The sequence below is a fragment of the Leucopleurus acutus genome (assembly GCF_964270905.1).
Source record: "Leucopleurus acutus genome assembly, chromosome: 14".
In the NCBI taxonomy this organism is placed as follows: Eukaryota; Metazoa; Chordata; class Mammalia; order Artiodactyla; family Delphinidae; genus Leucopleurus; species Leucopleurus acutus.
The window spans coordinates 6,803,053-6,830,905 of NC_139156.1; positions in this window are offsets into that span (position 1 = coordinate 6,803,053).

A 27,853-nucleotide genomic window follows, 5' to 3' on the forward strand; every position below is an offset into this window, starting at 1 on the left:
TGTTGCTTTTGGCTCCTCCAAGCTACTCTCCAGTCCTTGCATGTGGCCTTCTCCACCTTCAGTCAACAACAATGCATTGAAGCCTTTTTGTGCTTTGAACCTTTCTGATTTCTCTGTCACCAGCCAGAGAAAAGTCTTAGATTATGTTAGGCCCACCTGGATACTCCCCCTATCATAAGGCCAACTGATTAGTAACCTTAATTAGAGCTGCAAAATCCCTCTGCCACATCACACACCATGATCACAGTAGTGATAGCTCGTCATATACACAGGCAGGGATTACGTGTGAATGAGGGTCATCTTAGAATTCTGCCCACCACAGGCCATGGGCTGGGACTGCTGGCCCTTGGGTGCTTAGCGGTGCACGCTTGGTTCGAGAGAACCCATTAACTGTTTCTCCCAGAAGGCTGAAGCTGAACCTAGTTCTACTCAGGCCACTCATAGTTCCCAAGCAATAAAGGATGGCCTTTATTATGGAAAGAGCACAGACCCAGGGATCTGGAGATCCAGGTTCTAACCCAGGCTCTGCCACTCACTCACTCTGAGACCCTGGGCAGGTGGCATCACTGTGCTCTCTGTAGTGGATAACTGCCTTAGAATCCAAATATGAATGTCTTTTAAGGTCCTACCGTGTACAAACACCCTACGAGGCAATGAAGGTGACCCAAGGAAGTAATGAGGCATGCCGCCTGCTCTCAAGGAGCTTACGACCTTGAGTAGGGATACAGGTCACCAGCCAGAGTCCACAGACCGAGTTCTCCAGCAACACTCAGCCAACAAGTCCTGTTTTCATCCAGCCTCTGCTCCCACGAATCTGACTGAATTACAGTTCACCACCTTGGCTGGGTGCAGGCACTCCCTATGTCACTCTTGTTGTCCAGCCTGCTGGAGCACTCCTTCTGCACCCAGCTGTGGACACAGGCTCCTCCCTTATGTCTACATGGCCGTGGAGGCTTGGGGGTAACATCAGGGCCACAGTGTGAAGGAAGAAAACTTTTAAATAGATCCCAGAACTAATGTCTCCTGGAGTCCACTGGTCATGCCCTTGGCAGGGGCCCCCTTTTGGCTCGCTCTCTCCTTAGGTGTCCATCGCAGACGGCCACACTTAGCAGGGCCAGCTGGCTCCTCCCAGGAGTGAGGGGATGATTTTGATCATCTTCCTTTAATAAGAATTGATTCAAGGCTGTGTGCTTCCTCTCAGCCCAGAGGAGGAAAGAAACCCAGACCCCTGACTGGTTTCACTGACAAGATGCAGCTCCGAGCCTGGCAGAGACATTCTGGAACATCAGCACACGGTGTTTAATTGTGTTGTGGCCTCAGCCTCTCCAGTCTTGAGCAGGCTTGGGGCTCCACGTTGCAAGACCACAAGGACACGGACATGTCCTTCCCGCTCCCAAACAGACACACAATCTCTTCCCAGGGACAAGGTCAGCCTCCACTTGTATCTAAGGAGGAAACGGGGGGCCATTTTAAAATTGCAGTTTTCCTCATTTTTAGCCATCAAGTTTTCAGAAAAATAAGCATCAGTGTGAGTTCAGCCCCAGAGCACCCAGTTAGCAAACATAAACATCAGGTGCCATGAAGGAGTGTCCCAGGTCAAACTCCTGGAAACAGACTCTGAGAGGGAGAGTTGCATGAAGACGTGTCCTGGAGAGTGTCATTGGGAGCTGGATCTCAGAAAGTAGGGATGGGGCAGAAGTGGGCCCACCATGCAGGTGTAGCACAGGCCCCAGACGATCCTACAGGACCTCTGAAGCCAGAATCTGCCCAAATCAAGGGAAATAGGCTGAACTTGGTCTCCCAGCCTCAGCCTGTCACTGGCAGCAGGCTCGCTTGAGGCATGTGACCTTGAGTAAGTCTGTTCTCTGTGGCCAAAGACAATTGCCAGTGAAGGCTGCTGCTGTGAGCAGCTGGGGGATGAATGCTTTCGTCCTAAAGAGTGGAACTGGGCAGAATACCCCAGTATCCACTGCAAGGAGGCACAAAGAGTTACAGAAGGAGAACTCCATTCCAGGAAGGCTTCCTGGAGAAGTAGCATATAAGCAGCCTTTGGAGGACTTGTAGGATTTGGAGGAGGAACCACGTTACAAACAATATGGGGCCAGGATCTGTGCCCACCTGGTAGCCCGCTGTGATTGTGAAGATTGCCCTCAATTCCTTCCATCTCTGGAAAGCAGGAGAATGCTGGGATGCCTGCAGCTCTAACAGGGTTTGACCCCGTGATCTCCCATCCGTCAGAAAAATGCATGGGGAAATAAAAATAATGGAGAGGTTAATTAATGGTGCCTGCAGACTTCTTTTTAACCTCCTCCACTTCACCATGTCAATAATAACTCAAGAGTAGACTTTCCCCAGGATATTCCAAAGCATGACTAATTGCAATAACACTGAACACATTTCCCACACTCCATGTTCCCTCCAATTTGGAAACTGATTTTGCCCTTTTCCAGATATATGATGCAAAACGGGTGAGTGCATTTGAACATATTTACATAGTAAAAGCTCAGATGCTAAGACCTGGGCACCTTTAGCCAATCCTATCCTAGGCACTCCTCTAGAAACCAGGCCCAGCAATAGCCTGACAAGTTGGTGCCCTGTTGGGACGTGAGGGCAGAGACCTACAGAATCCCCTACTTCTGTTTATTAAAATGCCTTTTGAGGATTAATCTAGAATCACATATGCAAGATTTCTTTTTCTGAAAGTAAATTTTGCCCCTAAGACATTCACACTGCTTTTTTAAGGGTCATGAAAATACATTTATTGTCTAATTTTTATTTAACTCCTGCGACGTGAGCCTCTTGGGCCGTGTATGAGTCCAGTGAGGACCAGGCGGTTTATGTGGCCCTGTGGGAGGTGATGTAGGTCTGGAACACATCAGGGACACAGACGACTTGCAGACTGTGCTTACCACATGCCTGTCAGGCCAAAGCACCAAAGAAGGAAGCCTGCCATGCGTTTATTTTGTGCCCCAAGCAAGGTACTTAGGTAGATTACCAAAATGACCATCAGTTACTTGACTTCCTCCATCTACCTCCGTGGATCGTCCCCTCCCACGCTGGCTCTAGGCTGGCCTCATGTCTTTCTTTGGCTACTGGGACATTAGAAAACAAGTCAGTGAAGGCAGAAAGAGCGCCTGCACACTGGGGACTGCTCTTTTTCTGCCTTTGGAACCAGGCTATCCACATGTAGACAAACCCCAGCTTGTCTGCTGGGTGAGGAGACACATGGCTCAGGCATCTCTACTGCCCAGCGATGGCCAGCCAACCACCACACAGGTGGGCGAGCCTATTTCAGACCGGCCAGCCTCCAGCTGACCTGCGAGCTGACCATGGGTGCCTAGCGGTCTCAGCTGAGATCAGCTCACAAGAGTCCATCTAGCCCAGCCCAGGTTGCTGACAGGCAGCATTGTGAGCTGAATAAATGGTGCCATTTAGACGCTAAGTTTGAGGGGCTTTGTTGTGTAGCAAAAGCTAATTGATTCAGTCCTAGCCCTCAGTCTCTTCGTCTATAAAGCAGAGAGAAATTACTTACTTCATAGGGTTTCTTGAAGCTGAACCGAGTCCTAGCCCATGGGTGGTGATCAGAGTTTGCTTGCTCCATCCTTTTCTGCAAACGATGAGATGTTGTGAATTGGCCCCAGTTCTTTACTCCCCTCTCCCACCACATTCTTGTCATGGCCCTTTTGGGGGAGTGCTGACTTTGGGCTTGGCCTTGTGACTTGCTCTCGTCCGTGACATGTGGGCAGAAGTGACAGTGACTGGTTTTGAGCCTAGACCTTGGGAGACCTGGGGTGTTTCCACAGGCCCTCTAGCCCCTGCCATTGTCATCGGAGGAGTATCCTCTAGATCAGCCCCAGATTGCAGGAGGAGGAGGAGAGACAGGTCCTTGCAGAGCTACCTTGAAATCTCCCCCAACCAGAGCGGTCGGAAGCAAAGCTCAGCCTAGATTAGTCGACACCAGTTCACCTACACGTTGGTGAGGATAAATCATTGTTGTCTTAAGCCACTGAGGTTTGGGGTACTTTGTTACACAGCATTATTGGGATAATGGCTAACTGATGCATACAGGATCCAAATTCACTGACCACATTTGAAAGGCTTTGTGCTGGACAACACTCACAGGTGTTTGGAATCAAGGCCAAAGGAGAGGAGGTATAGCAGGGGCTGGCCCTTTACTTCTGCCATGTATTTGTTACCCGTGAAAATGCTCGTTGACCCCTGCAGACCACTCTGTTGGGAGTAGCAGAACTGAGAATGACAAGCCTTTCTACAACTGACAGACAATCTGCCTTGTGTCAAGGGCTGTGTAAACACCCTACATGCACCAGCCCTCCTAACCCTCAAAACAGCACTAAGAGGTAGGTACTAGCCATACCCGCTCCCCAAGTCAGGAAACAGAAGCAAGTGGGATTGAGAAACACAGCCAAGGGCAGGAGAGCCGCGAACTGAAATCCAAGACCCAACCTCCGCAGTGTCTCCCACCTGACCACAACTCAGCAGCCTAATTCCACTTGGTAAGCCCCAGATCTCCTGGGTTTCAGCTGCAGCCAGACTCAGCTAGTGCTCTGTGCTTATTGTCCAGACCAGCAGCACTGTTGCCTTGAAATACAATATTTCGGTTTATGAACTCAAGAATGCCTTTGTGCAGGAAAACGTTTCCTTATGCCCAGATTCTGCATTCATAATGGGTGTTCCACAAATCACTTTTTTTCCTCTTTTCTTTTTTAGAAACCTTTATGCAAGTGTGCAGCAGAGTACTCATTTCTGTGTACACATTTAATTTTCACACCTGAGTTGGTTGCAACTTCAAAAAGAGCAGGTATTGTCAGGCAGAGAGGAGCCTCTGTGAATAGCTAGTGAGATATGGAAATTTCCTGCGACAGAACATCACATTGGAACCCTGGCTCTCTTTTCACGCTTTTCTCTTGCACAGATGATCCTACCAGTAGGGGATCATATAATTTATCTGCCAAACTGGGACACCTGTAAGAGTGAAAAGGGGCTGGGAAAACAGGTGTAAACTGGGACTTTTCTGGGCAAACCAGTGTATGTGGTTGCCCCCCCGTCAGGGAGCTTTACAAAAATAATGATAACTAACCTTTGTAAAGGACTTTATGGTTTACAGAGCCATTTCACCTGCTTTGAGAAGCATTATCAGAGTTATTACTTTACAGGTGAGAAATCTGAAACCCTAGAGTTTTAAATGCCTGTGAAAAAGCATGCACCCAGCAAAGTGGGGCCTTGAATCTAGGTTTCTAACTCCAGATCGGATTCTCTCTTCTACAGCATTTTGGTGGGTCCTTAAAATCGTTGTCCATGGCCTGTACATAGAAGTCACTTGATAAGCGTTTGTTGAGTGAATGCATGAACATAACAGCCAAAAAATAACAAGTAACACAACAGTGTTGTATCTTGTGATTTTGTGAAGGGCTCAGAAGTAGTTTGTAATGTACAAAATGGCTCTGTTCCCTTGGAACTTCTCTGAAATCTCCTAATAACTTAATTGCTCCTTAATAAGAAGGGATTCTGCCAATATCCCCTTCTTCTGCTCTGGGGTTGCTAGAAAAGGGTACTTTGTTCTTTCCAGCGTGGGAGGATTTGGTTGAGCTCTGTAATCAGCAAAGTGGGAATGATGTCTTTTCCATGTGTTCTCTGCCTCCCCTCACCCCCTCCAGCTATCCTTTCCTTCTTTTGAATTTTGAGATGCACTTTTATTCGTGATGCCCGCCTTCTACCCAGTGTCAGACGGGGTGCCTGCCTGCTACCTTTTATGAAGGCTTTGAAAGGCTTCCTCTTCCTCTCCAAGTTTCCACTGAGGCTGTGTTTGCTGTAAACACTTAGGAGATTAGTTAAGTGGTGTAATTCCCCAAGCACTTCTTTCTTACATTAGCCTTCATTTTTCTGGAGAAAAACGCTTTCATTCCTAGGACCCGGAGACAGCAGGGAGTGAGGTGAACGGTATAACCTACTAAAATGTTTTGGCCACGGCATTCCATGGATATAGCTTTTCATGATTTTTTAAACAGTAGTGTTTTCTAGAAATAAGCTCACAAGGAAGGAAAGAGCTCTGATCTCTCTGCGCTTAGCCCTCAGGGCTCCTGTGGCGACCTTCTCGGCTCATCATCTCTGGCAGTTTACCAGGTATCTCAGAGGCTTGCTTTGATCTTCAGGAAGACCTTTCTCTGCCTTCTTGGATTACCCAAGCCACGCCGCCTACTCTGACACAGTGTGGTAAAGTCCTTAGCGGAGGACTTGAGGGCACAGTTGACATTCCTCTTAGAACCGGACAAGGGAACACAAGTTTGGGTTCAGCCCATGCCTGTGGCGCCAGCCTTCGCTGTCCAACCAGATGGTGTGATTGCGGGACGCGTACAGGGTGTTCAGCATGTAGGAGACCGAATGTGGCTGTCGGCATTTGTCAAACAGGCTCTGAAGTAAAAGTAGGAGCAAGGGGTCCCCCACCCCAGAGCTCTCGAGCAATCTTGTCCCCACAAAGTGTAGATGTTCCTCACAGACCCCCAGCTTCCTGGCCTTTGCCTCTCCTGCCCCAGCCTCCTTTAGAAGCCTGTCTGCCAGCTACTAGGGTCCAAAGGGCTTTTGAGGTCGTGTCCCCTGGAGTCAGCTTTGAGGTGCATTAGTCAGGTTCTCCAGAGAAACAGAACCAATAAGATAGATAGATAGCTATAGGTATAGATACAGATAAAGATACAGATACAGGTATGAGGAGATTTATTACAGAAATTGTTCACGTGATGATGGAGGCTGAGGCCCGAGATTTGCTGTCTACAAGCTGAAGAACCAGGAAAGCTGGTGGTATAATTCTGTCTGAGTCCAGAGATCTGAGAACCCGGGGGGCTGATGGTGTGAGCTCTGGTCCAAGTCTGAAGGCTCAAGAAACAGGAGAGCCAGTGTCCCAGGACAGGAGAAGATGGATGTCCCAGCTCATGCAGAGAGAGAATTTGCCCCTCCTCTGTCTTTTTGTTTTATTTGGGCCCTAAACAGATGGGATGATGCCCATCTGCATTGGGAGGGGTGCTTTTCTTTATTCTGTCTGCCAATTCAAACATTAATCTCTTCTGGAGACACCCTCGCAGACTCACCCAGAAATCGTGTTTTACCAGCTATCTGGGCCCCCTTAGCCCAGCCGAGTGCGCACACACAAAATAAGCCGTCACAGATGTATGCGCGCTCCAGAACTCCCTGCAGGACTGGGCTGGGGCTGGGATTGTCCCTGAAATTGTCCCACTGCCACCTGGGTCCCCAGGAGCACTCCTTTCGTATATCACTCACACGAATTCTTATCCTGGACGAACCTAACCTATAACTCCAGTTTGTAAGAAAAGTGCATGTTTGCAGGAAGTGAGTATTTCGGCAGGAATCTCTTGGGAAGGGAGACCCCTTTATTTTTGAGCAGAGTGTTTGCTCAGGGAACTCCAAAGTATGAATTTCTCCATCAGCACATATGCAGGTAGCACCAAGGGTTGTACGGCGCCTTACACACCTGCACGTACCTTCATGGCTGAGTCTGTTTGCTCACTCATTCAGTGGTTCGTGCATGTGCTGAGGGCACAGGACCGTATACTCCTGGACCTGTCCTTGGTGTAGGGACACAGACAAGTTCAGACCCACTCCCAGGGCTCCAGGGGTGCACAGTGCGGGGAGACAGACAAGTAGCCAGCGTGACTTGAAGGGGAAGGAAGCGCTGCGAGCACAGCATGGCCCGTCTCCCCCACCTCACTGCTCGCTGAAGGCGGAAGCCATGTCTTGCTTATCTTTGCATCTGCCTGCCCGGCCCAGGGCCCTCACATCGGGAGGAGCCGACAAAGGAGGGGCGCCCCTCCTGGACCATGCGGGGTTGGGTGGGATGAGGGTAGTCGGAAAGTCTTCCTGGGGAGCTGACGCCGATTTGGCCACAGCTGGGTGAAGATGGATGAGGGACAGAGTTGTACCCAGAGGAAGCAGCAGGCTGTGAGATGCAGGCCCAGTCTGTCCTAAGAAATTAGCGCAGTGGGGCGATTCCGAGCCCCGGGGGCAGGAGAGAAAGCAGCACACACCCGACCAAGCACGTGGAGCCTCTGGGTTGCAGATTAGAGTGGGGAGAAGTGGGAACATAGAAACCGTTCAGCAGGTTGGGAGCAGGAGAGGATAAAAAAACACTACAGGGTCAGGGCTAAAAACGAAAGCGCTGCATTTTTAGAAAGCATGACGTCCCAGATGCAGAAGTGGTTAGAATTGGGGTGAGTGTCTGCATCTCCGGAGGCGTAATTATGAGTTCCTTTGAAAAGGTGCCTACTGTGTGTTTAGGCCGTGAAGACGCCCAGGGCAGTGGGAACCAGGAGAGCAGGGCTCTGGTCCCAGCCCTGTCACCGGCCCTCAGTGTGACCTTGGGCAAATCATGTGGCCTCTCAGTCTTTAGATTAAGTAAGCTTTAAATTCACTTCTGGCGCTAACATTACAGGATCCAGTTTGAACCCCTCATTTACAGGGAGGAAACCACGGGACCAAGTGATGGTTTGGGGCCACGTCTGGGGGGACACATCCACCTAGAACATGAGGTACAGCCTTCCTCCTCCCAAGGCTGACCACTTTAAACGTCTTAACTTTCTGCAAAAAAGAATATCAGCAGAAAGACCTGAGGGCTTTTGAGGAAACCAAATGAGATAATGCAGATCAAATACTTCTAAAATAAAGTGCCCTAGCAATGGAAGATAGCAGTAGTAGTGACTGCAGTGGTAATAACAGAGCCGTTTGTGAGCTTAACGGGCCAGACCCCCGGCTTGTTCTCCTAGCCTACTGAACCCTCCCCCACACACACACACACAAACATTCACACCACACGAACGCTCTTAATACACTACGTTACTTATGTGGCATATTTAGTATCAAAAGGCTACATTCTCCCCGCCCCCCCCAAAAAAATCCCCATTCTAAAAATATCCAGTGGTCCCCATGATACCCTCCATCCTTTCAGATAGGGTTGCCCCTACCTAGCCTCTCTGACCATTAAGGTCAGTGAAAGGGCAGGGGAATTCATGAGCCCGTGTTCTTGAATCTAAGCTCAGCAGCGTGAAGCGCAACATTTCAAGGCAGCAGAATCGAGCTGGAGGCAGAAGTCGGGAGCGGCAGCGAGCAGCGAGCACAAGGCCTGAAACGGGTGCAATGACTAAGTTACCCAGCAGAGGAAAGACTTTTACAGCCGGAATAGGATAAGCTTTGATTTAACTTTATTACATTCAGGGAGTTATGAAAATGTCTTTGGTTGGGTTAGAAACCAGATATCTTAAGTCTTGGTGAAATTTACAAAACGAATTCCTGGTTACACAGGTAGTTTAAAAATTACCCAGTACCTCTATTCAAAAAGAAGAGATTAGAAGAATTCTGATCTGTCTGTACAGTCCTGGGGATCTCACTGCAGCCCCTTTACGCACACAGGACACTTGTGTGCCATTTCCACACCGGCCACAGAGGAGAAAGTCCAGGGGCACCGGCTCACCATGTCTTGTGTCCACTCCCGCTGGGGAGCTCTACTGGTCCACAGGCGTGTGCAATGTAAACAAGATATCCATGTGCGATGCTTCCACCCTGTCACCTGCCACAATCCACACCCCCGCCTCCCCTTACATTCCTTGTTCCTCTTCTCTTCTTCCTCTGTCCTCCAGGGGAGAGTTCTGCCTTTCCCCACGTGCTGGATAGAGAGACGCAGGCTGCAGTGGTGAGAGGGAAGAGGGACTCGGTAGCAGGAATAGACTCAAAAGCCACGTGGGTTAAGGATCTGGGACACTTGGAAGCAGAATTTTGAGAGCGAAGTGTTTATAGTCTGAGAGCCCCTGCAGGGACTGTGTAAAAACTGGAGAAAAAGGGGAGGAAGAAAAAGGGGGTTTTCAGAAGTGTTTCTAGATACTGTAATTTGGATTTCCTCCGATATTCTTGCAGAGGAGATCGGAGTTATTTGTAATCGTTTGTTGTTGCTTGACAGTTTCTAACATGACAGTATCTGGGAGTAGACGGTGTGAGGCCGCAGGATTTACTCAGGTTATCCACGGTTGTCTTGGAACAGTTGGAGCAGCTTCCAGGGCTACTGAGGTTGTTTTGCTACCCTGCATGTGAGGAGCTGTGGACCAATTAAGAAATACTTGAATGTGAGTTGAATTGTATGAACAACCAGCTCCCTCTTGCTTTGTCTCTGTCCTCGGAGGCCAGTCTGGTTCCTCCGGAGGCTGGAGGCTCCATTTTATCTACTTGACCATTGGTGCTGCCTTTGTGTATCTGCGGAACATGAATGTGAACATACCTGCTCAAGAAATCCCCAAGTTCACGTTATGTCTGGTACATATCTGAGATATTTTCAAGACCCCTAGAGAAGGAAGAAAAAGTGAAAGAAAGGAAAGAAAGAAGGCAAGATAAGAAGAAAAGAAGAAAGACAACATTGTCCACCTGCCCTGAGCCAGGCACTAGGTCTGATACTTTGCACACTGAATGCTCTTTAATCCTCCAATAACCACACACTCATGATTTACTACCCCTAGTTTTGTTTTTTTGTTGTTTTTTTTTTTTTTTTTGCGGAACGCGGGCCTCTCACTGTTGTGGCCTCTCCCGTTGCGGAGCACAGGCTCCGGACGCGCAGGCTCAGCGGCCACGGCTCACGGGCCCAGCCGCTCCGCGGCATGTGGGATCCTCCCGGACCAGGGCACGAACCCGTGTCCCCTGCATCGGCAGGCAGACTCTCAACCACTGCGCCACCAGGGAAGCCCTACTACCCCTAGTTTTTGAGGAAACTGAGACTCAGAGAGGTTGAGTAACTTACTCAACCAGTAAGTGGAGAGATTAAAACCCAGTTCTACTTGCTTGACAAATCTGACCTCTTTACAGCAGGGCACTGGCCTGTCCAAGCCTCGTGCCATCCTGCCAATCTGAGCCTCTCTGAACAAGCCAGTCGTCCGTGTGCTGCAGAGTTCTGTGGACTGAGAAAGATGAGGTCCTAGGAGTTCCTCCAGGTGAGAAACCTGCAGTCCTACAAGTTGAGTCCCAGCTCCCTGAGGCCTGGCTGGACCTGACCTATAGGAGCATAAAAGCAAGGCCTTGGAAGGATGTCCAGGCCCCAGCATCCTTGTGCCATTTGGAGACAGTGTGGTCCAGTGGGAATTGCTGAGAACCAGGAGAACTGGGCTCCACTTTATGACCCTGGGGAGTCAAACTCAATGAACCTCAGCTTTCTACTTTGTAAAATGGAAAAATAATATTTATTAAACCCTTCCAAAGCTGTTAAAGAATAAAATATATACTAGATGTGAAAGTCTACATAAAAGAACAATACAGGAAGAATACAGAATGTTTCCTTCGGTTATGATTACGTCTCATACAGTATTAAAAAATAAAATATATACTAGACGTGAAAGTCTACATAAAAGGACAGTACAGGAAGAATACAGAATGTTTGCTTCGGTTACGGTTACGTCTCACACAGTAATAGGGTTTCTGCTTTGTGTGGTTTCACATTCCTGTGAAGTAGGCGGGGCAGGCATTTGTGTCCCCATTTAGCAGGTGTAGAAACTGAGGCTCAGGACGTTTCACAATTGATAGATGATAGGGGAGCCCTTGTCTTCTGAGTCCTCATGGCCTGATTCTCCCTCCCTGTTGCATCCAGCACCTGTCTGCTCTGTCCAGCCCCATCACCTGCCTAAAACATCCTGAGTTGACAAAGGCTTTCAAGGCTGACGTTTGGTCTACTTGTGGTCCAAAATGTCACCCAAAGGGGCTACCAGCTGTGGCCGGGCACCACCGGACTCAAAACAGAAAAGGAGTGTGTGCCTGGCCCGTTACGTTATCACTCATAGGAAGGAAAAGCCACTAAAAGAATTTGTACTGCTGGTGGCAGGGTGCAGAGTGTCACCTTCAGACAAGAGGGAAAGGTAACAAATGTGAATACCCCTCAGTAGGGCTCAGCAAATGAATTTACTACCTCCAATCTCAAAGTGCTGGTCTCGTTTCCGTGGAATAACATTTATTTCAGTTTGATGGATGAGGTATAAATCAACTTCTCTGTATTTGCTGGGTGTACTATACTGTTTCTTTAAAAAAAAAACTGTTTGAAAGGTAATTCTTCCCAGAACTGGATTAATGATTGCATGCCTCCTGTTACCAGGGTTTGTAAGACGAGGATTGACAGCTGTTTGAGTGCTCCCCAGCTGAGAATGGTTTGTTTAACAAACACGGCAGGACACTTACACGTTCCCCTGGCTGCTTGTTCTCATTCCCATCTCGTAGAATGGCACTGTGCCCACTCACAAGCCATCAGCTCCCTGCCCTTGGGCAGAGGTGCCAGGGAATTGGGGCTGTAAACTGGCATCGAGCAGAACACAGAGGATGCTTGGCTTTTCCTCTTCCTGAAGTTACTCGGTGCCCCCAGCAACCCAGGACCCCTGCATCCTCTCCATGTGCACTTTCCCAGGCTGGCACCTGAGTATTACAACAAGATTCTGAACAAGCAATAGTCACCAGTGTGTACTGAGTATTTATTATGTGTCAGGCATGGGTTAAACACTTGAGATTCTTTCTCTCACTTAAGCTTCACAGCAACTTTCTCAGGTTTTCAGATAGATAATATTATTACCCCCATTCTACAGATGAAGAAGTGGAGGCTCATAGGGTTTAAATAACCTGTCCAACATCTCCAAGTTGTAAGCGACAGAGCTAGCAGAGACCCAAGGGCAGGACCAAACAATTCACAGGTAGGAAAATTCAAGTGGCAATAAACATATGAAAAAGTTGAAGATTGGAATAAGTTAAAATGGAAGCAACACTGGTTTACCATATCTTATCTGTCAAATTAGCAAGCAAATAAATATTTCTTATAATAATACTCAATGCTGATGTAGTGAATTAGAGGTAGCCACAGATTCTGTGACATTCCTCCCACTGAGAAATGATGTCTTGGAACCCTCTCCTTGAAGCTGGGTGGGCTCTGTTTTGACGACAGAATATGACAGAAGTGTTGCTGTGCCTTAAGACCCTGGCAGCTTCCACTTCCTGTCTCTGGGAACCCTGGCTCCCCTGTGGCACCCTGAGCCACCCTGTAAGTGGTCTGACTGCCCTGAGACCACACAGATGGGGAAGGATCTGACAGAGCCCAGCCTTCCAGCCACGCCTGTAAGCGTGTGGGACACGTGGGGAAGCCTAACCCTAACCCTAAACCTCCAGACAAGACCAGCTGCCAGTTTAACACCTCCAAGAAACCCCAGTCCAAAATACTGGAGTTTCTCCCCTTTTAAGAATATTTTATTTATCTTTTGAGATTATATATTCATTATTGCTGATCTTATACAATCACTTAGACATAAAGATTTCCAAGGGCCTCTCAGAAATGGCAGTCCTTAGAGGAGCCCATGCAGGGCAGAAGAACTGGCTGGCTGAGCCCTGACTGAATTCCTGACCATTGTCGGAGAATAAAATGCCTATAACTTTAATTGCTTACTTTGGGAATGGTTTGTTCTGGAGTGGTATATAACTGGAAAAGCTGGTGAACTGGAGTGTTGAAAGCACTCTCAAACCCTGTGGGAGCAGGAAACACTGAGGAAAACATTCTAGAAAGCAATTTGGTAATGTGTGCCTAATTAGGATTTTAAGGTATTTGTTTCCACTGATTCCATTAGATTCCACCATTCCAATAGATTGAGGAATCTGTTCTGAGCAAATAATTCAAAGTGTGGGCAATACTTTATAAAGATTTCATTTCAGCTTTATTTATATTAACATAAAATTGAACAATCCAAATATCAAACGTGATGGGTATTTAAGTTATTGCATAATCAAACAATGTCACATTCGGTGGTGTTTTAAAAAGCGTTTTTAATGACAGTGGAAAGGACTCTAAATTGTTTTTAATAGTGCTTGACAGTGTTAAAAATACGTACATACATGAATGCTGTAAAGAAATATGCCAAAAATAATAATCATAGTTGCCTCTAGGTAATGGAATTATGGTTGATTTCCCCCCCTAATTTTTCCAACGTTTCTCTACTTCCCAGATTGTTTATAGCGAGACTGCTTTACTTTTTTCTTATGAGAAAATAAAGTAAAAACAAACACAAAAAAAGGAGGAGAAAAGCCTTTGAAATTAATACCAAGAGACTCCTGAATGCTGGGTGTGCACTGGGGTGGAGAAGGACTTTCACCCGAATGCAAGCTGTAAGATGCGCAGGCTGACGTTTGAAGAAAGGCACTGTCTTTCCACGGATACCATGAATTTACACTTAATCTGTAAAGGTTTGAGCAAAGAGATCCAGTGAAGTCCTATGGGATAGCGAGAGCTGCCGGGTCCACACATCCCCTCCTTCAGGAAGCCCCAATCCACTGGCCCGCCCCAAGCAGAACATGATCCACTCCCCAATCCCAACCTGATTCTGAATTTCCAAAGCACTTGATCCGTCTTATTCATTTAACCCTGTTTAGTGAGCGTTGTCTCCTGCCAGACTCTGCTCGGCACTGAGGTCCAAATTGTGGAGCCGGCTCTTGCCTTCAGGACTTTTACAATCTAGTCTCAAGGCCCCAGCGCCTTCTAGATTGTACCAGATGCTGCACCCATGGCTTCTCTCCTCCGTTAGCCTGCAAGGTGTCTGACAGCAGAAGCATCCAAATCAGACCCTCCTCCCTGTTGCCATGGTACCGAGGCTGGGGCTGGGCACATAACAGGCACCTGTCAGGCATCTCTCTGTGGAAGGAACGGCCCTGCCTCGAAGGCCCTGCCCACTTCTCTGTATTGTCATCAGAGTCAAATATGATAAAGTACACAGTGTGTGGTGTAAATGGCAAACTAACATACAAGCGGGAAGAGCAGAGTTATTAATTACACAGAGCGCAAAACACTGAGCATTTTCACATAAGGGGAAAGTATTCCCTGATCTGCATTTGTCTGGGAAGCAATTCTGCCTTCTAAGTAAGACTTTCTTGTTCCAGAAAATGGGAGCAGAGAAAATAGATCGTCAGTCTCCAAGATGTCAGCTCCCAGGCAGAAGCTGATCAGAGTGCACGTCTGAAGTCTTGATTACCCCTGCTATTGTTCTGTTGCGGCGGCCTTTAATAACAGCCTTGATGAAAAGGGTAAGTGTCATAAGCAAACGGCAGGGACTGATGAGGTTCCACGAGCATTATTGCATGCCAGAGATAACACTTATTTTCCCTTTGTATCTGTGAATATTTCCAAAGGCATGATCCCTTCTTATAGTCTTAAATCTTTTGTTTATAAGGAGAGCGCTGAATCATAAAGATAGACAGAAGGGCAGACATGGGAGCACTGGCCCTCCACCTGTCATGCGCCTGAGTCCCACCTCCAGGGTCTGTCCACAGTGCGCATATACACCCCACCCAGAGAGCCTTGCTTAGCAGGTCTTGGGGGGCAGGGGTGAGCATGAAATTCCCATGCAGGTGGTCCCAGGTCCTCAGGTTGAGAAACTGTGATGTGGGGGTGTGCCGATTTGGGGGGGTCTCCAGAACTGAGCTGGTTAGAGGGATGGGGAACAGAGTGGGGAGAAGTCAGCTGAGGTTTTCTTATAAGATTTTGTATATTCACTTATTTGTCTATCCATTTCTTCATTTAGTTTACATAAACGTTTAAAACCAATTACATGCCAAGAAAAAGACTGAAACAACCTAATGGAGGTCGCTGGCAACCTGAGGGACATTCTATAGGGCAGTGGGAGCACAGGCCAGTTTGCTGAATAAGAGGAGGTGAGGAAATGGGCCCCATGAGTGCTGGGGACTTTTGTATGAAGGTTGGTTTTGGAGAGGAGGGTAGGAGAAAATGAGAGAGAGAGAGAGAGAGAGAGAGGGAGAGAGAAAAGGGGAGGGGAGGGGAGGGGAGAGGAGGGGAGGAGAAGAAAGGGAAAGGAAGGGAAGGGAAGGATGGGAAGACAATAGACAGAAGAGGAATCCAGAATTTTTCAAACACGGGTTGAAGGATGGAGGACTTGAGTGTATTTAACTGTTGATGGGAAGGGACCAATAGGAAAGGAGAGGCTGATGATCCAGGTAGAAATAGTCCTCGGAGAGAGTCCCTCAGAAGGGGGGATGGGTTAGGATCCAGGGCCTGGGGGAGGAACTGGCCTGAGAGTAAAAGCTGATCTGCATCTTAGCATGGTGGTTAGACAGTGGTCACACGCTGGTTCTGCCACACACTATGAGTGTGGCCCTGGGCAAGGGTCTCAACCTGTGTCCCTCAGGTCTTTGCCTGTGACGTGGGGCTGACTCGAGCACCTACATCATCAGGTTATCATGAGGGTTAAGTAACATATGTAGAGATTTCATGTTAAGCAGTCCGTAAGCATTATCTGTTGTTGGTGTTATCATTAAAACAGGAGAACAAGAGGAGAGGATGGATGAAGTCAGGTTGGTCTGAAGGGCTGGTCATATTCCTGCCTGAGGGCTTCTGTTTTCTCTGTCAACTGGGGGGCAAGGTCACCTGCTGAGAGGAGAGGCCACCCTGGCAGAGTTGGGCAGACATTTGAGGAGGGGGCCAAGATTCAAAGTGGTCTTCACTGAGCGCTGGAGAGGGAGTCATCCCCTCAAAGGCTGTGGGCTCTGGGCAGTGTTGAAGCCCAGCTGAAGTTAGGTGCGCCAAGTCCAAGCTCCAACCTGCCCCAGGTATGACATCACCAAGGAGCAGCCCAGGGCCCGGCAGGGAGCTGGCACAGAGTTGGGTCCGTCCAAGGCGGGGCCTGTGCGGCAGGCACCACGGACAGATGAGTCCCTTTGCTTCCACCCTCTCTGGCTTCGTTCTGCTCTGCAGCTACAAGTGTGCGTTCTCCCCAGGCAGCAAACCCGCACTTGGGTCACTCGCGACAAGATGTGCAGATGGCGCAGGTTGAATCACGTATCCTCCGGGCAAACGACTCCTGTGCTCAAACCACAGTTCTGAGTTAGGTGCATTATCCAAGGGCTTGAGAATATGTCCACAAAGTGAGTAAACAATCACATCATGTTACCAAAATGAAGCTCTTATTCTATCACAGGAGACAAGTTTGACAGTGATACCATTTCCTTAAATTAAATCTTTTAAATTTCTTTTCATGTGCAATTAGATGCTCCTATGTCAATAACACCCAAGAAATGCTTGGTATAACTCTAGCCCTCAGACTCTTCAGGACAATGGCACTAAGTGACGTGACACAGACTGGCAGCTACGGAGCTGCGTAACAAGCATGACTTTGTGCACACAACTCCTAAGGGCCAGGATGAAAGCTTTGTCTCCTCCAACATCTAAACTATAACATCTGCTCGACAAAAAACATCTGATTGGATGATTCTTATGGAACAAAGTCTAGTATGTCAAACACACCCTCCACTCCATTTCAAAAGAGACTTCACTGCTCACCACTTAACCTTAGACTAATAACATTCAATATGGTTCATCTATGTTTTCAAAACACACAGAAATGTTTAATTAAGCAGTGGATATCTATCTTTTTTCTTTCAAAAACAGCTCAAATGAGGTCCATCAAAACGTGATTTTAATTTGATCACCTGCCTTTTGAACTCAAGTCTCTCCAGCTCCAGCAAACTGTGGGGTTGAGGCAATTATCTGAATTATTCAGGAAGCAGAATTTTAGCCTAAATCATCACATTCCTAGAGAACAAAGAATATCTGTCAGTTCAGCCGAAAAGCAGAAAAATTGAACACTTTGCTCTTTTTCTACATGAAATAGCATATATGCTGCCTTATTTTCTCTGAGCTAATTGGCTAATGAATTCTATTTGACCCTGTACAAAGAGGGAGAAAAATCTTAAGAAGATGAAGCCAAGAAGTTAAAGATTCCTTCTCTTTGCAAAAGTTGGAAGAGATCTATATTTACGAAAGGTTATTCTGCTTCAAGTTTCTGGTGCCAAATTGGAACTTTCTGAAGAATGGTCTTCAAGCCTTTTCTTAGTTCTCCAGTAATATATCAGCTCAGTTAGCTGCATTCTCCATTCATACCTTCTCACCTGAAAACTTCCATAAATATAGAATGAATTGTAGAGAATTATTTTATATTCAAGTTTCTGTTCTTTACAAGTGATGTAGAGAATACTTTATAAACTTTAGTGACTCACGGAGCTAACACTAAAATTTATAAATTATGCTGCTTCACTGGTGACAACATAATTTAGGATGAAAACCAGCTTTGTGTAAAAAGCGTTTGACCCTAGAAATGGTGAGTTTAGCCAGAAGTACTGGATATCCTATTCTATTCATTAAAACAAAGTTTCCTCCTGAGATGAGTTTGACTTTGAATGAAATCAAATAAACCCACGTTGGAGGAAGGGAAGTGCTGGGGTGGATTGTATAATTGTTTATGCCTTTTCAGATAAAACAACAGATCACCAATTAATTAGGATCTGAAAGAACAGAAGTACTCCAGGCATTTCTAATTTTGAAATTCTCGAAGTGTGAGTCCTTTTAGACTCAGAGTATGGCAACACAGTATGCTCAGAAAAAAGGCCGGGTGGAGTCTGGGTCTCTGTCCTGGAGTTTGTCTGAAGGAAGGAACAGGAGGGTGAGATTATGCGCACACTGGAACCCCCTCGGCTTGGTCACCGCCTCCCCCCAGATGACTGAGCCATCAGCTGATTCATCTTGATTTCGATGCTGCTGACACCTGCTCTGAGTGCCTGTCCTGTTTCCATGGTAACCAAGGGAAAGGATCCTTGTCCACATACTTTGGGAACCTCATTAAATCAGGCAGCAGGACAGCAGCTGTGTTCTCCATGCGTTACTCTGACAGCCATGGACAAATTTTATGATGCTCAGGTGATTTTGGGTGCTTTCTAGGCCAGACTGTTGAGCATGTGTAGATAGTGAGACAGATGGCAGAATAAATAAATATTGCCAAAGTGTTTAATACGCACAAAATTTCTGAAAGGTGCAAACCAACAATCGTAATTTTACTGACTGAGGTAATTTAAAGCCAAATAATAAATACTAAGGGGATGGGAAACTCTTGGAAAATGTTAACTGAGGTGCTCTTCTGATGATAGTAATCTCTTAGAAAAGCAGCACTTCACAAGCATCACGAATATGGTTGTAAGGCAGCTGGTGCCCCAAATGTGAAGTCCTGAAGTACAGAACCTTCCTTTTCCTCCTTAACCATCTTATTATTTGCTGGATTCAAAAAAATCTGAAGGAAAGTCCTTTAACACACACACGCGCGCGCGCACACACACACACACACACACACACACACACACGTGTATAGATGCTTGATTAAACCAAGAATTCAGTCCAAAGCCCAATTTATACCAAATATAAATTGGTATAAATTGGTGACATGCAGATTTTACAAATACTGAGTCAAGAGCCAGATTTTTCCCACCGCTTTTTACCCCTAAGGGTGCTTGAAGATACACGTTCAGTTGAAAGGAGTCTGGGATAGCTTGACTAGCCCAGAACAAACATGTCTTGCCAATTTCCAAAGATAATCCAAAAATCTCTTCAAGCTGAGGATGGCAGAGCAAGAGTTAGATTAACCAGTTTTAATGGAGATGACCAACAGCCAGGAAGAGAGTCCCAGGGCTTCTGTTGCTCTCATGCAGCGGAGAGTAGCTGCTTCTTCCCCAGATCTAGAGCCAGAATCCTGGGGATCCAAGCCCTGCCCGGCTGCCACCAGAGGCGTGGCCTTGGGTGAGTTGTCTGACTTACCACTGTTTCCCCTGTAAACCAGAGACAGTAATGGTCCCCTCCTCCTGGGTTTATTTTGAGAAGGGAATGAATTCATCTCCGACAAGTGCTTAGACCAGTGCCTGGTGCTGCTCAGGGGATAAACAGTTGGAGTTTTCCTCCTACTATTGCCACACTGCACGAGTATTGTTTAATTCATATGCTAATTCCAGTTTTCCCATGTAGCCGTTACAAACAAATGGTCTGGCTTTGAAGAACGTCAGACCTGTGCCTGAACCCCTGATCTAGTGCATACTCACTAGCTGTGCCATCTTGTGTAGCGACTTAACCCCCCTGAGCCTTGGTTTGCTCACCTGTAATAGCAGAACCCACCACCCAGGGGTTCTGAGGATGAAACGAGGGATCACTCGCTTGGTGCGTGGCCTCAAGGAAGAACTCAGTCTGTGGAAACCACTAAGATCATCCTGTTCTCGGGATTAAGTCGTTTGTGAAAACTATGTTAAAATCTTAGGAAAACTAGGCTCTGTCTTAATCTGACAGAGACAATAAAAATATTACAGAGTGAGGTAGTGGTCGAATAGATTCTGCATTGCACGTGTGCATTTTGAAAGCAGGAAGGAGATCACTCTTTGAAAAATTAGCTCTTGATCTTTTTGTGTGTGTGTGGACTCAGCCCTTATAGGAGATTCTGTATATTTAGCCTTCAAAAATTGCCTAGTGGAATGCTCTCTGTGTTAGAAGAGGTCAAGAATTACGTAAACCTTTGTGTAATTAGTCAGAATCAGAATCCCATTAATAATTATAGCAGGAGTTGGAGCTGTTACTAGATATCCCCATTCTCTCTGTAATGAAAAAAGTCCATTGCTGGGTGATTATCCAATATACAGCATTTCACTGTTACTCTGAAATTGGGTAATAGTCATGTGTAATCAATTAAAATTCCATAACGTAGCAAATCTCTGCTTCGAGGCTGGGGGATCCAGTGTGCAGGAATGGAGAAACTGGATTAGAAGGGAGAGAGTCTGCAATGGCCTCAGTGACCCCATAGAGCTCCTTGTGCCTCTAACACTTGTTCTTCCTGGAGTTGTAGAATCCTTTCGCTTCCTTCTAGACTCTGCTGAGCAGGGCTTGGCGGCGGGGGGCGGGGCGTCTAAAGAGGATGCCGCCACTTACGTTACTTTAGAATATGAACAAATAAGTGCCCACCTCTGTCCTTCATAAAACCCTGTGTTAATTGCCAGAAAGACTCAGAGGTCCATCAGACACTGTCCTTAAACTTGGAGAAGCTGTGGTCAAAAGGGAAAGAGAGTCTTATATAGTTAGTACAAAAGTGAGATGGAAAGGGAGTGGGGGAGGGGTGGAATATGTGCTCAGCAGCCTGTCTTGCTAAGTTAGAACCTGGCATTGCAGTGTAGGAGAGGCTGCTCACACTTACGTCCATACCAGGGACATGGCCAGCCCTAGGAAGCCCTTCCACTGGCAGGAGGCAAGAAAGAACCCTAGGCAGAGGCCCTGGCACCCAACATCTTCTGCTGACATTCTTCCCTCTGCCAACAAACTCCCACCTCCATGCTCCCTTCAGGTAAAACTTGGAGGCTTCTATTATCTTGGTATTACCGTTTCCCCCCAAATATGGAAACAATACATGCTTATAGAAACAGAAAGAAGAAAATTAAAACAAAACAACCACCATCCAAGGTGACTACTTGAATCTTGGTGAATTTATTCCTAATCATTTTCTCTGTTTTCATTTCTTTGTTTGTTTTTAATATATATGTGATCACATAGTATATTTTTATCCTGATTTTTCACTTAACATTAAAACAAATGCATTTTCATGCCTTTATAAAAGTTTTGCACGCAGCAGCTTATGACTGCATAATGTTCTGTTCCACTATAACTTACCTACACATTCCCCTATTGTTTAGGTTGTTTCCTAATCTTTTTATTGTCAATAATTTATAAGAAACGTCTTTGTGCTTAAAATGGCATTTCTAAAACTGGTATCTCTTTAGAGATGTCCTGTAGGATGTTTTAATAGATAAACTTTAAAAAAAGTATTCTGTGCTCAAATTAGTTTGGTAAAGGCTGGGTTGAAAAAATAAGCTTCTTCCCAGCAGGAATTTTCAGAGCCTTCATACATGGTGTATTGTGCATCTCCAACAGAGGGATACACTTCCCAGAACTGCTGGACCATGGATTCCTTTCTTTTCAAGAATTTATTAGCATGACTGACACTTTTCAATAGAATTAGAATATAGTTCATATTTTTTGCAAAAACACATTTGGAATGCCTTTCAGACACATTTTAAATGGCTAATGTGTCCCTGATATCAAAATGAGACAAGGGCAACTCAAGATAGAAAAACTGTAAGTCATTCACTTTAATCAAAAATGCAAAAATCCAAAGGAAAATTTTAGCAAATCAATTACCACAGGGTGTAAAATAAATTAAGGATGCAAAGACAATTCACTATTAAGAAATCTATTAATGTAAATCATTACATTGAAAGATCAGGAAAATATCTAGTGATCATTTCAGGAGACATCAAGACAGCCTACAAAATTTCTGATTATTCTAGACTTAAATGAAAAGAAATAACTCTTAGAATATATATATATGTGGTAGCATACGGTATTTGTCTTTCTCTTTCTGACTTACTTCACTCTGTATGACAGACTCTAGGTCCATCCACTTCCCTACAAATAACTCAATTTCATTTCTTTTTATGGCTGAGTAATATTCCATTGCATATACATGCCACATCTTCTTTATCCATTCATCTGTGGATGGACACTTAGGTTGTTTCCATGTCCTGGCTGTTGTAAATAGAGCTGCAAGTAACATTGTGGTACATGACTCTTTCTGAATTATGGTTTTCTCAGGGTATATGCCCAGTAGTGGAATTGCTGGGTCGTATAATAGTTCTATTTTTAGTTTTTTAAGGAACCTCCATACTGTTTTCCATAGTGGCTCTAACAATTTACATTCCCACCAACAGTGCAAGAGAGCTGATTTTTTTCTTTAAGTTACTATAATTAATAAGGTAATGTGTAAGGTGGCCCCATACAAGATGAAGTCACAAAATTCAACAGCTTTCCTTTCTTCTAAATTTGAGCATTGTGCTGGATACTCTCCATTTGCCTTCCTGATCCTCTGTCCTCCTTTCTTGCCTGGCTCTGCTCATCTGCATGGACTTCCTTGCCCTCTGGCTTCCAGCAGGGTTCAGCCAATGGGAGCCACTGGCCAGAGGTGGCAGGGTGGCAGGAGGGGGAGACAGGGTATCTTCCTTTCTGCTGGTCTGCGGATGGGCGATGGCTGCTCCTCTACCAAAGGCTCCTCTCCAGCTGTCCTCCCCTGAAACTGTAGCTTTCCCTCCAAGTTCTGTACATAACTCCCTTCCAACCCTTCCAACTCTGTTTTGCCTCACCCTGGCATGCTTCTGCACTCACTCATTGACTTCTCTTACTTATGCCCACACCTTTATAAACACTTTCTTTTTAAATTTCACTACCTCACTTCAGTATACCATGTGTTTCTGTCCAGGAACTGCCGCAAGCACCTAGAAATAGAAACTAGAAAATGTATTTCATTCACAATGGTAACAAAAGCCACAAATACTTAGAAATGAATTTAATGAAAAAATGCCGTCTCTAAAAGGAGAAAACCAAAGACTCGTATTGGATGATATAAAACAAGATCTGAACAAATATTCTTTTTGGATTGGAAGACTTATACCATAAAACGTCAATTCTAGGGCTTCCCTGGTGGCGCAGTGGTTGAGAGTCCGCCTGCTGATGCTGGGGACATGGGTTCGTGCCCCGGTCCGGGAAGATCCCACATACTGTGGAGTGGCTGGGTCCCTGAGCCATGGCCGCTGAGCCTGCGCATCCGGAGCCTATGCTCCGCAATGGGAGAGGCCACAACAGTGAGAGGCCCACGTACTACTAAAAAAAAAAAAAAAGCTTAAACGAAAGAATAAGTGCCCCTAGAATAGCTAAGAAAATTATGGAAAAGAACAGTGAGTACACTTCCTTACAAAATAATGGGTCGTGATCTAAGCTCTACAATCAAGTCGGCATGGATTCCAGAAGAGACAGAGAGATCAGTGGAACCAAACAGAGAAGACAAAATTAGATCCCAGCAAGTACAAAAATATAATAGATGACAAGGTTTCATTTCCGTGGAAAAAAGATGGATTATTTAATAAATAGTGTCAGTATAATGGATGTCTGAAAGAAGATATAACTGGATCCTTATTTACATCACATTAAAAAATATAATCTAGATGGACTAAAGATTTGAAAGTAAAAAAATGGAACTCTAAAAATTTCAAGAAAATCTAGAGGTGTATGCATACCATCTAGGGACTGAAAAGGCCTTCTTAATCACCACTGGAAACCTAGAAGTTATAGACAAAATGTATAATGTATAAATTATATATATATAAATATATATATAAACTGTGTGTGTGTGTGTATACACACACACACACACGGTTTTTAACTCTGGGAAGACAAACTGGGATCTATACAAAGCCAACAGAAAAATGGTAACTTTGGAAAAAATATTTGTAATATATTTAGGTGCCAGTTTTGCCAGTGGAGACTCTGGAGGAAAACTGGGGCAGATAGAGGTCTTTCTTCCTGTTCCAGTGTATTCTCAGCATGCTCCTGCTGTTTGCAGCAACCAGCAGTGTACAGTACACCAGTGGTGCCACCCCCAGTGAGTTTCAGTGGCCCTACTTCAGCAGGTGGCTTCCAGGAGTTGCGAGGTATATAGTGACAGAGATCCCTGCCAGCCACACTGGCCCCTTGCTGTTCCTCCAGCAAGCCGTGCCAAACATGCACCAACCTCAGAACCTTCACCGCTGTCCACTCGTCCCGTGACCCCGTTCCACACTTTCTCCAAGTCTCTGCTCAAATGCCACCTCGGAGATGTCCTTCCTGAGCACCCTGTCTCAAATAGCACTGTCTGCTCCACTGCCTCTGTCGCTCTTGTCCCCTTCTCTTCAGCTCCCCTCTGACTTCCATGTATTTACGTGTTTGTTGTCCATCGACCTCTCCAGAATGGAAGCTCTGTGAGCACAAGGACTTGATTTGTTTTGTTCACAGCTGTATACAGCTCCCAACAACAGCACCTGGTATATAAGTGTTCAGTAAGTGTTTATTGAAGGAGTGAGTGAATCACTTTACAGCCACTGGACTAGGAAGAAGTTTAAATAACTCAAAATTAATTCTTAATATTGTTAAGGATGAGCATTAAAAGATGTGCACACATTATAAATTGTTCCAACCCTTTTTTTAAGATGCTGTCTGGAAACATCTATCCCATTCCTGGGAATCTAATCCACAGAAATAAAAGCAGAAGGACATAAGGACATATATAAGAGAATATTTATTTGTACATTGTTTAGCAAAAAAATAAAAGGGGGAAATAAATTAAACCCTGCCAGTAGGAGAATGACTGAATAAATTATGGCACGACCACATTATGCAATATTATGCAACACTTTAAAATGAATTAAAGTCATACCAGTTGTTTTGGAGCGATTTCCATGAGGTTTTGTTGAGTTCAAAAAAGCAAGATTCAGGGACTTCCCTGGTGGTCCAGCAGTTGAGACTCCATGCTCCCAATGCAGGGGCCCCAGTTCAGGGAACTAGATCCCACATGCAGCAACTAAGGATCCCGCGTGCTGCAACTAAAGATCCCACACACTGCAGCGAAGATCCCATGTTCCGCAACTAAGACCTGGTGAAGCCAAATAAATAAATAAATATGAGGGAAGTCTATAGCAATTCAATTTCCCCTCAAGAAACAAGAAATATCTTAAATAAATAATCTAACCCTATACTTAAAGCAGCTAGAGAAAGAATAACAAAGAAAATCCAAAGTCAGTAGAAGGAAAGAAATCCTAAAGATCAGAGCAGAAATAAATGAAATAGAAATGAAGAAAACAATAGAAAAGATCAATAAAACTAAAAGCTAGTTCTTTGAGAAGATAAACAAAATTGATAAACCCTTAACCAGACTCATCAAGAAAAAGAGGGAGAAGACTCAAATCAATAAAATTAGAAATGAAAAAGGAGAAATCACAACTGACACTGCAGAAATACAAAGGATTATAAGAGACTACTACCAACAACTATATGCCAATAAAATGGACCACCACGAAGAAATGGACAAATTCTTGGAAAGATACAATTTTCCAAGACTGAACCAGGAAGAATTAGAAAAAATAAGGAGACCTATCACAAGTAGTGAAATTGAAACTGTAATTAAAAATCTTCCAACAAACAAAAGTCCAGGGCCAGATGGCTTCACAGGTGGATTCTATCAAACATTTAGAGAAGCTAACACGATCCTTCCCAAACTCTTCCAAAAAATTCCAAAGGGAGGAACACTCCCAAATTCATTCTACAAAACCACCATCACACTGATTCCAAAACCAGAAAAAGATATCACAAAAAAAGAAAATTATAGACCAATATCACTGATGAATATAGATACAAAAATCCTGAACAAAATACTACCACACAGAATCCAACAACACATTAATAGGATCATACAACATGATCAAGTGGGATTTACCCCAGTGATGCAAAGATTCTTCAATATATGCAAATCAATCAATGTGATACACCATATTAACAAATTGAAGAATAAAAACCATATGATCGTCTCAATAGATGCAGAAAAAGCTTTTGACAAAATTCAACACCTATTTATGATAAAAATTCTCCAGAAAGTAAGCATAGAGGGAACCTACCTCAACATGATAAAGGCCATATACAACAAACCCACAGCAAACATCATTCTCAATGGTGAAAAACTGAAAGCATTTCCTCTAAGATCAGGAACGAGACAAAGATGTCCACTCTCGCCACTATTATTCAACATAGTTTTGGAAGTCCTAGCCACGGCAATCAGAGAAGAAAAAGAAATAAAAGAATCCAACTCAGAAAAGAAGAAGTAAAACTGTCACTGTTTGCAGATGACATGATACTATACATAGAGAATCCTAAAGATGTCACCAGAAAACTACTAGAGTTAATCAATGAATTTGCTAAAGTTGCAGGATACAAGATTAATACACAGAAATCTCTTGCATTCCTGTACACTAACAATGAAAGATCAGAAAGAGAAATTAAGGAAACAATCCCATTCACCATTGCAACAAAAAGAATGAAATACCTAGGAATAAACCTACCTAGGGAGACAAAAGACCTGTACTCAGAAAACTATAAGACACTGATGAAAGAAATCAAAGGTGATACAAACAGATGGAGAGATATACCATGTTCTTGGATTGGAAGAATCAATATTGTGAAAATGTCTATACTACCCAAAGAAATCTACAGATTCAGTGCAACCCGTATCAAATTACCAATGGCAGATTTTACAGAGCTAGAGCAAAAAAATCTTAAAATTTGTATAGAGACACAGAGGACCCCGAATAGCCAAAGCAGTCTTCAGGGAAAAAAACGGAGTGGTAGGAATCAGACTCCCTGGCTTCAGACTATACTACAAAGCTATAGTAATCAAGACAGTATAGTACTGGCACAAAAACAGAAATATAGATTAATGGAATAGGATAGAACACCCAGAGATAAACCCACACACCTATGGTCAACTAATCTATGACAAAGGAGGCAAGGATATACAATGGAGAAAAGACAGTCTCTTCAATAAGTGATGCTGGGAAAACTGGACAGCTACATGTAAAAGAATGAAATGAGAACACTACCTAATACCATACACAAAAATAAACTCCAAATGGATTAAAGACCTAAGTGTAAGGCCAGCCACTGTAAAACTCTTAGAGGAAAACATAGGCAGAACACTGTATGACGTAAATCATAGCAAGATCCTTTTTGACCCACCTTCTAGAGAAACGGAAATAAATACAAAAATAAAGAAATGGGGGCTTCCCTGATGGCACAGTGGTTGAGAGTCCACCTGCCAATGCTGGGGACACAGGTTCATGCCCCAGTCCAGGAGGATCCCACATGCCGTGGAGCGGCTGGGCCCGTGAGCCATGGCTGCTGAGCCTGCGCGTCCGGAGCCTGTACTCTGCAACGGGAGAGGCCACAACAGTGAGAGGCCCGTGTACCACAAAAAAAAAAGAAAAGAAAAGAAATGGGACCTAATGAAACTTAAAAGCTTTTTCACAGCAAAGGAACACATAAACCAGACAAAAAGACAGC